The following is a 10,913-nucleotide window of genomic DNA, read 5'->3' on the forward strand; positions in this document are numbered from 1 at the left end:
AACGAATTAAGTGCTTAACCCGAGGTACCACTGTACAGGTATCTCACACCTGGATTTCTGAAGTATCACCGCTCTCCAATAGGGGGAGGTATCTATACATGCCGCAACAGAGATAGCAGGCTACAAACCTTTCCCTGTATAACAAATGGCTGACAGATTGCAAAAGAGGACAAAATGACTGTGATTTTGTGATAGCTGTGTTGAAGGGGGAAGTTTGGAATGTTCAGCTTGTCATGGAGGGATAAGAAAAGCATCATCAGTCTACACAACTCTCCTTTGCTGCCTGGTATGCTTGGAACTGCCTCCCAGATTATCTCTGTGATGCCACCTCTCCCTTCCATCAAATTCCTCTTCAAAACCCACCTTTGCTGTGAAGCCTTTTGCATAACCCACAGGCTCCCAGGCCCTCCTGAAACTCAGCCTAGTACACAGAGAACTGGAACCACTGCTTGCCTGAGTACACCTGTCTCCATTTCCTTCCTCTGTTGGCTTCACCTGTGTCAGATTTTAGACTGTAATGTCTTTGGGGCAGGGACCTGTTCCTCTGCACTCTGTAAAGCACTATGCACACTGAGGGCACTCTCTTAAATTAGTTTTGAATCCAAGATGGGCAGCTGTGTTAGCCTGCTACAGTCAGAAGAAAAACAGGAATATTGTGCCTCAGACTAACACATTTATTGTGGCACAAGCTTTTGTCTACAAGAGCCCACTTCACCAGATGTCATGTGTGCACACTCACACATATATATAGGGGTGAGAGGAGAATCTTGTAAACCATGGAGCCAAAAAGCCATGGAATAAAAAAATTATAGTGCATAACATTTCTGTGGAAAACACAAATAGCAGTGTGATTATTTACAACAGCAGTTACAGTGGTACCTCGGGTTACAGACGCTTCAGGTTACAAATGCTTCAGGTTACAGACGCTTCAGGTTACAGACTCCGCTAACCCAGAAATAGTACCTTGGGTACTAACTTTGCTTCAGGATGAGAACAGAAATCGCATTGCGGCAGCATGGCAGCAGCGGGAGGCCCCCATTATTTAAAGTGGTACCTCAGGTTAAGAACAGTTTCAGGTTAAGAACAGACCTCCAGAACGAATTAAGTTCTTTACCCGAGGTACCACTGTATAGTGTTCCTTGCATTTGGCAGTCTTTTGGTTCCAGTTTGTTAATTTCCCCCCATGTACCCCATGTGTACACTACTGAGGAACCATGCATCTGATGAAGTCGGTTTAGGACACAAGACCTTTGCCACAATAAATCTGCTAGTCTCTAAACTGCTATAAGAATCTTTGTTGTTACATCTATTAATGGCACAGGAGCCTTGTCCTTGGCATTTGGTTAACCCTCATAGTACCTGCCTGCTCAGGAAGACCTCATAGGAACTGGGCTGGAAGCCAGAAGAGTTGGGTGCCTCAAGGACTCTTTCATTCGGCACAGAGAAGCAAATACAAGAACTGTCTGTGAAATACAGACAGGTTAATTTTAGGAATATCCCGGTTTCTTTTAAAATGGAGGCTGCTTTAATCATCTGGCACAACAGGCCCTGAGGTGGGAGGGATTCTGAGTTTTGAAGTCTCCACGTTCCCATGCCTTGTCTCTGTAACAGGAGAAGCACAAGTGCAGTTGGCTGTGCAAAAGTGGGCTTGATCCAGCAGTACTAACCAGAAAGGACATGAATTGTAAGAAGCTGTCATATTATCAGGTCAGATCACATGTCCATTTAGCTCAGAATTGTCGTCACGATGGCAGTAAAGCTTCATACTACATGCAACCTTGTCCTTTTAACATGAGATGGCCAGGAATCAGACTCGGACAGCCAGCATGGTGTAGTGATTAGAGCATGGGTAAGCAAACTAAGGCCTGGGGGCTGGATCTGGCCCAATTGCCTTCTAAATCCAGCCCGCAGATCGCCCGGGAATCCGTGTATTTTTACATGAATAGAATGTGTGCTTTTATTTAAAGTGCATCTCTGGGTTATTTGTGGGGCATAGGAATTCGTTCATTTCCCCCCCTCCCAAAATATAGTCCAGCTCCCCACAAGGTCTGAGGGACAGTGGACCAGCCCCCTGCTGAAAAAGTTTGCAGACCCCTGGATTAGAGTGTCACCCAACTAGGACTAAGGGGAGTTGGGTTCAAATCCCCCTGAGCCATGTGTTTGGTTTTTAGTATGGTTGAAATGTTCTGAATTTATATAAATTGTATTGTTTGTATTTGCATCATTTTGTATTGACATTGTTGTATTTGTATGTATCTGTTGATACTTGAGCAGTGCCTCCCTGGACAAGGGTCCCTCTGCCTTATCTTACTAACTTAAACAGCTCAGGACTCCAATACCTCAAGGGCCACCTCTTCCCATATGAACCTACCCGGACCCTGAGATCATCTTGTGAGACCTTCCTTTGTGTGCCTTCTCCTTGAGAGGTCCGGAGGGTGGCAACATGAGAATGGGCCTTATCTGCAGTGGCTCCCTGTCTGTGGAATGCTCTCCCCAGGGAAGTTCACCTGGCGCCTTCATTGCACACCTATAGGCACCAGGCAAAAACGTTCCTTTTTAACCAGGCCTTTGGTTGATCTGTTTAACATCCCATACCCTTTTAAAAAGGGATGCAGGTGGCGCTGTGGGTTAAACCACAGAGCCTAGGACTTGCTGATCAGAAGGTCGGCGGTTCAAATCCCTGTGATGGGGGTACCGCTCCGGCGGGAAGGTAAACGGCATTTCCGTGCGCTGCTCTGGTTTGCCAGAAGCGGCTTCGTCATGCTGGCCACATGACTAGGAAGCTGTACACCGGCTCCCTCAGCCAATAAAGCGAGATGAGCGCCGCAACCCCAGAGTCAGCCACAACTGGACCTAATGGTCAGGGTCCCTTTACCTTTACGTTTACCCTGTTAAAATGTGGCTCTTTTCTGCCGGGGTTTTATTGGGTTGTTGTTTTTATTCTGATTATATATGTTGTGATCTTTTCTGTGAACCACCCTGAGACCTCCAGGTAATAGGGGGGTATATAAACTCAATAAATAACTTCTACCACTACTTTCTCCTCCTCTGACTGCCTATGAAATCAGCAGTTCAAAAAGGCTGCCGCCACCTTCTACTCTGCTTGAAGAACTTTCCTCATCCTCCAACTTCTTTCTTTTTGCAGATTGGTATGATTTAGCAATGGCGGGATTAACCCACAGAACAATGTGTTTCCAGCTTTCTTCCATCCCCTCCCCCTGGCTCTGTTCCCAAGGGGTGAACTGCACATGCTGCAGCTGTGCTTTTAGAACATACATGCTGTGGCCCAAGCAGAGGTGGGTCCTGCAGCAGGAAGAGTGAAGGACGCCTGGCTTCACTGTCCATATCTGTGGCACATTCACTAAACTCTTTAATTCCTGACTCTTTTGATCCAGGAGATCCTAGCAACCCTTGCAATGTGTGTCTTCTCTCCTGGCAGTCCTCCAGTGTTGGAGAAGGGCCATAGCTCATTGGTAGAGCATCTGTTTGGCATGCAGGAAGTTCCAGGTTCAATTCCCAGCATCTCCAAGTAGGGCTGTCCCCTGCCTGAAGTCCTGGAGAGCTGCTGCCAGTCTGTGTAGACAACCCTGAACTAGATGGCCCAGTGGTCTGACTCATAAAAGGGCAGCTTCCTTTGTTCCTAGCATCTTCCGTGATCCTCACATCCAGAATCCACACCACTGAGTATTAAAGGCAGATCAGCCCCTCACTCAAATGCTGTTTTCCCTCTCTGCTCTCAGCAGGACTATTTAGGACAGGGCTTGTGGAACAATTGCCCAAGCTTCTCGCATTATTCAGGGCTTTTCCAGATGATCGGACTGCTGCACAATATATTCACAGTAGTTAGCTGCTTTGCTGTGCATGGTCCAGACATCTTGCCTCAAGGTAATACTTCTGTTGTGGGAGAAATACCACATTTTCAAAGCATCCGAACAGCAGCATTTTGTTCTTAGCGAAACATGTTTGTTTTCCAGCTAGTGCATCCATGGCCATTGTGAATGCTGAGTGTGATGTGGGTTGCACAAGAATTTGGGGTGGATGGGTGGGGGTGTCACCTACAGGATGATACCCCCCCCACCCATCCCAGATGGTACTGCTGTAGGATGGTACCAAGAGCCAGCCATGGGGTGAAACACAGCCTTTCCCCTCATGCCTTTCTATCAAATTGGGCCAATGTAAGGCAGAGTTTCAACAAATGTTGAGTTGGTTACCCCAAACTCCCAGGGAAAATCGGGGTGGGTGGGCAAAAGACTGGAAAAAAGTGACTATGGCCAACATTTCAAGGGAGAGAATGAATCAGGGTGGAGTGGGCAGAGAAAGTTTCTGCCACTGCAAGGCTAGTATTTGAGGCTTGCAGGTATTGCAGTGCCTAAAATAATTCAGGACTAAGTGTCCTAGCGCTCACTGCAAGATGAAGAACTCGAACTCCCAGCTCTGTGTTGTTGTTTTTTGCTGCCACAGGTTTTAATTTGTAAATCAGATTGTGTACGCAGGCCAGACACAGGTTACAAAGTGTGGCAGGTACACAAGAGGTGGCTAAGTGCAAAGTAAGACGTTGATCCAACAAGCAACACACTCTGTCTGCACCTTCCGCTTGAAGAGCAGGACAGGCCCAGCTCTTAGGGTGGCAAGCAGCCAGAGCCCCAGAACTGGTCAAGGGAACAGGCACGCTTTGAGTGGGTTGGATCTGTGAGCTTGTTCATGCCATCACTGGCGTCTCTGCGTCCCTGGAGGCCGAGGGGTGTCGGCCTCAGCATCTGGTTTACTCTGTCACCCCTTTGAACACATAGACTGCCTATGTTAATCTGTCTAAGTTAGGATTGATGCAATGCTTTTAATTGCTATCGTCAGTGTTTATTTGCCCCTGTTATATTTGCAAAAACAAAGTGTGTAGGACAGAGCTTGATAGTAGCTGCTAGTTTGTTTACCTGTGAGATGCTGATTTGAGAATAGCTTCTGATTGTATAACTCAGGTGATCACACGACATGGTGCATGCACACCATTTGAATGGCAATGTTCACTGACTTTGGGGGCAGTGGCCCCCTCAAATATTTTCGGGGGTAAGCGAAGGGACCTCTGCCCCAAGGAGTTGGCTCCTACAGCACTAGTAAAACCCACCCCGTGCAACCTGGGCAGAATGGATGATATCCAGGGTGGAAGTAACAGCTCATGAAATGTGACTTGTAGTCGATTTAGATCGCTTGTAATAAAACATGGAGCAGTTTCTTATAACTTTGAGTAAGGGACGTTTTCACTTAAATGTCTGTGTCTCCCAGCACCTGTGAAAAATAACCACTACAGTTTGACTGTAACGCTGTGTCAAAGCACGGAGCAAAGGTTTGCAGGAGGCCAGAGCTGGGATTTTATTTTATTTTGCACGCTTGCATTGTCGCAGGATTGAAAACCAAAAAAAAAATATGCTTTAAAAAACTGAACTGGAATGGACGGAGCTGCAAAGCATAAGGGGAGGGGGTTTGACCAGAAGCCTGCGCCAGCTGGCATTCCCTAGCAAGCGCTGAAAGCCACGCGGAGGGCAGTGCGAGCTCCCGGGTTACGTAACTCCGCGCTCCTGCAGCCTTACCAGCCGCGTCGGCTCAAAAGGAGCACAGTGCCCTCTGGTGGTTGCTCTGGATAACTGAGCATTTAGCAAGAGGCTGCGCTCCTTTGGTGCTCCTCCACATTCCTCTCTACTCGACCGTTTCTGTACATTACTAGATGCTCAACGGGCCACGCAGCCAGATCTGACGCTGGTGAGAGCAAGGCGGGGTAATGTAAGTGTCAGGACCCAGTGGAGCCTTAATGCAGGCAGAGGCTCATGTTCACAAGGAGCTTGTTGCAGGAATCCTCAGGCACCTGGGAATCCAAGGAGAGGTGTCAACAGGGCCCCTTCAGCCAAGCACTTCTGGTTGCCAGTTCTTGGAAAATCAAGACAAATATTGATTGATTGATTGATTGATTGATTGATTTGATTTGATTTGATTTGATTTGATTGAATTTAACTTCTTCCCTCTCAAAGGAGCCCAGGGCGGCCAATACATCAGTGTTAAAACCGTACAGTTTTTAAAAGAATAACATATTAAATAATAAACATCTAAAACAATTGCATACTTCCACAGCAACTGCTTCCAGGTTGCAAGGAACAGAAAATGTTGACCTTCCCATTCCCCCATATGTAGCCTACGATACCAAGGTCCCTAATTCCCAGACAACTGTATATGGAAATTCATTTCTTAATGCAAACCTGTGTAGGACAAACATGCCAGTTGCACAATCTGAGCGTGTGGCCATGTTTTTCCTTTGCTGTTTGCCCAGTGTTACAGCTCTGATCAGATTACAAATTGAAGGCTGAGATTATTAAGCCATGGGTATCACACTCGTACGCACGCACATGGCCGGCCTCACCCTTAGGAAACATTTGCCTTTGGGCACCAGAGTCCACAGGGCAGTGATAATTCCCAGCTCTCCCTTGCTACCTGATGTTCACATTTGGTGCTATCAGTTCTTAGCTGCACTCAAACAGAGATTGCCCTATGGATGGTCACATCATAGCCTTCCTCTGCCTTGCTAGCATTGCATCACAATTTGCACCCAGTCTCCTCTGCTAGCAGGGCAGAGGTCTCAACTTGGGGAGGCATGTTAAAGACCCCAGCAGAGAAAGAAGATACTTTGAACCCAGTGAGGGTAGCTAGTGCAACACCCCAACAACTTCAGCCTACCCTTGCCCAGCCCCCACCTGCCTGTTTACTTACCAGCAGGCCAGAGGGTGGACCTAGCTGCTAGCTTCCTCCTTCATAGGGTCTCTCCAGACTGTTTTCTCTGTGTGGGGGAGTGTATTCTACAACACATAATTAATAGTGTATTAGTGGTAGATTTATACTGGACCACCTGCATATCGTTCCACTTTACTAGTAGCTCTGCAGTGCTTCCCCCATGTTATTGCATTATTGACATCTTGAAGGACACCCTTGCACTATAGTGCAACAAAAGTGAGACAAAAATATTTTCCCCTGAACCTTTGGCATCATAAAGGTATAGGATTTCATCAGTAAGTACAGGACATGCACTGACTGGAAATGAAATAGTATGTCCACCACAAAACCTGTGCTAAAAGCAGGTTTGTGCATAGCTATCCCAAGACCTTCATGAGTGCACATAATCACGAATGCACAAAAAAGGACATCTAAAGGAGCCATATAGTGTTGCCATTATAGATGTCTATATAGGAATGCAGGCAAAATGAGAATTAGTTGGTTCCGCCTCTCATTGACTCCAGCTCCATGTATCATTGGCCTTTTGACCTGTCAGTTCCAATAGGCACCAGGCACCAGTGTCTGAGCCAACACTTCAGTTTAAACAGCTGCACAATGCAGAGCCTAACAGGAGTCAGGGAAAGATAAAGAAATGTCTGAGGTAACAGCCCACAGAACTTACAGAAATACATGATCTAATTTCACTGTCAAACAGGTCATAACTCCTTTTAGAGGGCAATCTGTTAACCATTACTGAGGATAGTAATTTAGTGTCCTGATTGATACGCTCTATTGGGCAGCAAGAGCCCACTAGAAGAGAGCATTTACCTGGTGACCATAGCGCCACGATTTTTGATTTCTGCCATGAATCAGCTACGGTACTTGCATCTAGCATGCTGTTGAATTTAGTGAGCCATGGTGTGGCTTTATAGAAGTTGCTAGTGAACCCATGTTCCCTGGGTGATTCACCACTTGTGAGGTGTTTCATAGTGTTAATAAGACTTGCTTCTGAGTTGACATTGTCAGGATTGTGCTGTTTGTCACCTCCCCCCCCCAAAAAATAGAAAGCTACAGACATCATAGTCTTTCCTCCCATGCAAGGTGCTGATAATTTTGGTTGCCCATTCCTGCACCAAACTCTAAGATATCCTTTTTGAGCTACAGCAACTAGAACTGTACACAGTATTCCAAGTGTGTGCTTGTATAAGGGCATTGTGCTACAGGCAGTTTTGTTTTTTATTCCCATCCTAATAATCCCTGGCATGGAATTCACCACCTTCACAGCACACTGGGTGAACATTTCATTGAGTTGTCCCCCAAGTTCCCTTTCATTGTGAGCCACTGCCTTTTGGATCAAATTGGCCTATGTGTGAAGCTATTTTTCCCCCCCCCCATCACTTTATTAAATTGACTCTCATTTGCCATCTTGCTGCTCAGTTCAGCCAGCCAGAGAGGTCTTTTGAATCCTTTGTAGCCTGCTTGTGTTTTCAGTATCCCAAATAATGTGAAAATTGAGGTGCCACAGATGAAACTGTGTGGCCAGATGACTCATGGAATTTGGAAGCTAGGGCTATCATGATGACTATGTATTACCTCCAGGACCAGAGTCCATAAGCCTCTGAATCCTCAGTGTTGCTGGGGAACACAAGCAGGCTGTGGTGTGCTCATGTCCTGCTTGTGGACTTCTCAAAGGCACCTGGTTGACCTTTGGAGGAACAGAATGCTGATGGAGATGGGCCTTTGGCCTGATCCAGCCCAACCTTGTTGGTTATGTCTCTTTACTCCCCTACCTGGGGTGTATGGGGTGTTTGGGGAAGGGTAGTACCTCTGGTGGGGGACATGTCATGTTCCTTTTGGGGTAGTTTGTCCACCTTTGGTTCCCATCCAACGCAGCTCTCACCTTGTGGGTCCTGGAAGCTGTCAGCAAGTGACAGCAGCCACACCCTGGTAAACAGTTTTGACTGGCCGGCTATACCAGGTAACGGTAGCCAATGGATCTTAAACCCTCAGTGAGTAAGGGACTTGCCCCTGCATGTGAAGACAGGCTCCAGCAGATTGAGTGGGCCCAACACTCAAGAAGGTGGTTTCTGCACATGCTGTAGAGGGAAGTGAGAGGCAGAGGGGGCTCATCAACCTCGGAACATAACTCATCTAAGAGGAGGAAAAACTGATCCTAAACCTCCGCTGCCTTGTGGGATATCTTCAGGAGAAGAAAAGGCTAAGGAGTAAACCCTACTCAAATCTGAAGCGTAGTCCCTAAGATGGTTGTATGGTGCCTTGTATGCCTCCTTCCAGCAACTCTTACAGCCAAGCTGATGCCAAAAGCACTGCTCTGCTTTCTTTTGGACCACTTCAGTGAGACTGAGGGGGGTGGGTCTTGTCATCTGTGCAGCCCTGGACCTCCATCTATACTGCTCAGGCTTGTGCCCCAGGGAGGTCACCGGTGCTTCTAATGCAGTGGTTTGACTTCAACCCCAGAGGTGCACTCCAAGGTCTCTTGAGACAGGCGGGTGACAACAAACTCCCCTATGTGAATTTCTTATTCCATTTCAGGACAATTATTTACAGTGCAATCCTATACATGACGACTCAGAAGAACTAAGGCTGTCAGAATTAAATAGGGCTTGCTCCCAGGCAACTGGGGCAATGCACTGCTGACTTGTTTTTGGAAAGAAGAAATACATACGATTCTAGCATTCTTATCAAGCTGTGTTGATAGTACACTATACAAAGTCTTCACAAGGGGGCATAATTCTATTTTGGAAATGTAATTGAAGTTAGGACAAGATACAGTACAGCCTCTTTGCATCAAGACCTGCCAGTGACTGAGTTCTTCTGAGAACTCTGACCCTAGCTTTTGTTCTACAAGTGCTGCTCCCTGGAGGCTACCTGGCATGCAGGCATACAGAACTGCTACACTAACTCCACCCAAAGCAGCTCATGTTTGTGATTTTTACAAAGCTAACACAGAGAACACCAGCCACTTCATGATTTGCACTGAGGGCCTCATTCACTTCCAATGGTTGGACCATCATGTAACGTATGCAAGCAGGCTTGATGAGCTGGTTCCACTCGAATTACACACCCCCAGCAGTTCAGTGAGCAACACCTCGGAGGCCAAGTATTGTGATTCTTTCTGCCCTGTTTATAGGATCAAGGCCTCATCACAATATCCAGGTGATTCATGTTTTCTGTCATCTTAGGGCATTGCCGTGCTAGTTGCGTTTTCATTTTCCCTTACCCCACAGAACAGGAGCTTATATTATCACCAAAGATGGTGGAGATGAGGAGCCTGTAGGCCCTTCCTCTTGGTACCATCTTCTTTCCCCTCCATCTTTCACATTTTGCATAGCTGTACTCAGTCCACCCCCTTCCATCCCAACACATAACATTCCCATTAGTACTGCTTTTTCTTTAGATGCCATCTGAGGATTAGACTTGTATCCTATTGCCAGGTGTTGAATAGTCTCTTTAAATGTGAAGGTTCATTATTGTTCCACAAGATGTGTATGTCTTTAAGGGCCAGAGCAAATAACGAGACCCAGTTTTACAGCTGTGAAACAGTATAGCAGGTGCTGCTAAGTTGTGTTAATTAAGCTGTGTCAGCAATTGGTTATAGTATATAAAGAGCAGCACCTAGCTCTCTCAGTACCCTGGGGGATGGGTTGGTGGTTGGGTCATGCTTGTTGATATATTTAGTGTAAAAGGAGTTTTTGTTTTTATTATTAAAACCTTGTTAAAGTTATTTTTGAGTTCCTTGTAATGCGTGGTCGCCCCAGCAAGCTTTCTGCAGCGCAACTAAACTGCAAATAGCCAACACCAGGGGCATACCTAGGGGATGGCAAAAACCAGCCCCAACCAGGGACTCAAGCCAGGGGTGGGACAAGAATCACTTATCAGATCATGGAGTGTATGATGTATATATGCAAGATCAAATGCAAGAGAAGTTTCCCGTCCTTGTTGCACCATGGCACAAAGGTGTGCATTTTATTTATTTATTTATTTATTTATTTATTTGCCCTTTCTACTCACCTCGCCCTCACTCTGAATGCTTTGAGTACTTGAATCACATAAAATGTAGTAATTTCCACAGTAGCTATTGTGGTAAAGTGTTTTTTTCTGGCACCAGTGCAGATACAGCTCCTTGCCAAAGGTGCAAAGGA

This window comes from Podarcis cretensis (genome assembly GCF_951804945.1).
Source record: "Podarcis cretensis genome assembly, chromosome: 6".
Lineage (NCBI taxonomy): Eukaryota > Metazoa > Chordata > Lepidosauria > Squamata > Lacertidae > Podarcis > Podarcis cretensis.